Source organism: Myotis davidii, unplaced genomic scaffold, assembly GCF_000327345.1.
Source record: "Myotis davidii unplaced genomic scaffold, ASM32734v1 scaffold3158, whole genome shotgun sequence".
NCBI lineage: Eukaryota > Metazoa > Chordata > Mammalia > Chiroptera > Vespertilionidae > Myotis > Myotis davidii.
The window spans coordinates 101429-104573 of record NW_006289484.1 but is presented as its reverse complement, the minus strand read 5'-3'; positions in this window follow the sequence as shown (position 1 = coordinate 104573).

The following is a 3145-nucleotide window of genomic DNA, read 5'->3' as shown; positions in this document are numbered from 1 at the left end:
AGTTGTCACCAGAAATGAGCCAGTGAACTCTTGATGCATTGGTTGATGTTCAACCACTGAGCCACAAGGAAGCCCAAGGGAAATGCTTTTAATAAATTTTTGTTATATACAGTATAAACAGTATATTTTTCCGTAAGGTTATATCATGAGGATTTTGCCAAATCATTAAAAAGATTATTCTCAAAGATCACATGGTATTATATGCTGTATATGCTTTTAATCCTATATAATAAATGCCTAGGTGGTGTCACACCCTTTCGCGACATCATCACAAAATGGCTGCCACCAGATGTTTGCCACAAGAGGGCCGCCACAAGATGGCCATCACAAGATGGCCACCACAAGATGGTCGGCAGGGAAGGGCAGATTTGTGCAATCAGACCAGCAGGGGAGGGCAGTTGGAGGTGATCAGGCGGGCAGGGGAAGGCAGTTGGAGGCCATCGGCAAAGCAGAGGAGGGCAGTTGCGAACGATCGAGTCTGCAGGGAAGCAGTTAGGTGTCAATCAGGCCAGCAGGGGTGCAGTTAGGGGTTGATCATAATCACAAGATGGCCACCACAAGATGGTCGGCAGGGAAGGGCAGATTTGTGCAATCAGACCAGCAGGGGAGGGCAGTTGGAGGTGATCAGGCGGGCAGGGGAAGGCAGTTGGAGGCCATCGGCAAAGCAGAGGAGGGCAGTTGCGAACGATCGAGTCTGCAGGGAAGCAGTTAGGTGTCAATCAGGCCAGCAGGGGTGCAGTTAGGGGTTGATCATACTGGCAGGCAGAAGCGGTTAAGGGCAATCAGGCAGGCTGGAAGATGAGTGGTTAGGATTCAGCAGTTCCAGAGTTTGAGAAGATGTCCGACTGCTGGTTTAGGCCCAATCCAGCAGGAGTATATCAATATTCCCTTATATTTGGACATGTATATTACTTTCAATTTTTTGTTCTTATAAATCACTATAGGCCTGGTGTATGAAAATTCGTGCACTTGGGGGGAAGGAGGTCCCTCTGCCTGGCCTGCACCCTCTCTCAGTCCAGAACCCCTAGGAGGATATCCACCTTCTGGGTTAGGCCCACTCCCTGGAGGATCGGGGGGTTGGGGATTTGGGCATAAGCTGGCAGTCACACATCCCTCTGGCAGCCCAGAAGCCCTTGGGGGATGTCCGACTGATGGCTTGTGGCTGAGCGCACTGACCACTAGGTGGCAGTTCCTGCATTGAGCATCTGCCCCCTGGTAGTCAGTGTGCATCATAGCAATCTGTCGTCCTGGGTCATTCCACCCTTAGAGTCAATTTGCATATTACCCTTTTATTATATAGGATGTTAATATGGACATATTTGTAAATTTCTGATCTCTTTGGGGATCACTGGACCAGTTAACAGAATTTTATAACATCCTGCTTTTTGTAATACAAGGCACTTTAAAAAAAAGATTTCCATATACTCCATGCCCACTCTCCCCATACAGCCTCCCTCACTATCAATATTCTCGCCAGAGTGGTACATTTGTTGTTATCAATGAACCTACTTTGAAACATTATTTTCACCCAAAGTCCATAGTTCATATTGGGTTCACTCTTGATGTACATTCTATGGGTTCAGACAAATGTGTAATACCCTGTATCCACCATTATAGTGTCTTATACAATAGTTTCATTGCCCTAAAAGACTCTGTGCTCTGCCTATTTAGCCTTCCCCACCCTCAACCCATTGACCTTCTTATTTTTCCTGTAGATTTGCTTTTTCCAGAATGTTAAGTAGTTGAAATCATAGGTTATGTCACCTTTTCAGATTTTATTCTTTCACTTAGTGATATGCCTTTAAGGTTCCTTCATATCTTTTCATGGCTTAATAGCTCGTTTGTTTTTAGCACTGAATAATACTCCATTGTTTGTATGTAACCACAGTTTGTCCGTTCAACTACTGAATGGTATTTAGGTTGCTTCCAAGTTTGGGCAATTATGAGCAGAGTTATTAGAAACACCCATGTGTAAGTTTTTCTGTGGACATGTTTTAAACTCATTTGGGTAAATATTAAGGAGCACATTTGCTGGGTTCTATGATAAGAACATGCCCGATTTGTAAGAAGTGCCAAATTGTCTTTCAACGTGGCTATACCATTTTGCATTCCCAATAATGATTAGAGTTTCTGTTGCTCCACACTCTCTCCAGCCTTGATGTTGTCAGAGTTCTGAATTTTGGCCATTCTAATAGATGATTAATGGTATTTCATCATTGTTTTAATTTTCAACTCCCTCTGACATATGATATAGTGCATCTATTTTTTTGTTTATATGCAAAAGGGGTGACTGTTCAAATCTTTTGTTCTTTTTTTTTTAAATCCTCACCTGAGGATATTTTCCCATTGACCTTTAGAGACAGTGGAAGAGAAAGACAGGGAGAAGCATCAATGTGAGAGACACACATTCATTGATTGCCTCCTGCATGTGTCCCAACCAGGGTCTGGGCCAGGGAGGAGCCTGCTACCAAGATATGTGCCCTTGACCATAATAAAACCCAGGATCCTTGGGTCTGAAGGCCAGCCTGACTGTACTTGGAGATAGGAACTTCAAAGAAGTAATTAAAGTTAAATGAAATCATAAAGGTAGGGTTCTAACTCAACAGAACTGGTGTCCTCATGAGAAGAATAAGAGACATAGGGGTGTGTAAGCATGGAGAAAAGTCCATAGGAGAACAGCAAGAAGGCATTTGTCTGTATGCATAGGAGAGATACTTTAGGAGAAACAAACCTGTGGACACCTTGATCTTACACTTCCAGACTCTTGAACTGTGAGAAAATAAATGTCTGTTGTTTAAGGCACCCAGTCTGTGGTATTCTATCATGGCAGCTCAAGAAGACTAATGGATGTCAGCAAATCTAACTATATCTTGTGTAATATAAAAGAATAGAGGCCTGGCACACAAAATTTGTGCACTGGAGGAGGGTGTCCCTCAGCCCAGACTACATCGTCTCACAATCCAGGACTGCTGGCTGCCAACCGCTTGCCTGCCTGCCTCCCTGATCATCCCCTAACCTCTCCCCTGCCAGCCTTATAGACACCTAACTGCTCCCCTGCTGGCCTGTTACCCCCAACTGCCCTTCCCTGCAGCCCTGGTCCCCCCGCAACTGCCCTCCCCTCCTGGCCTGGTTGTCCCTAAATGCC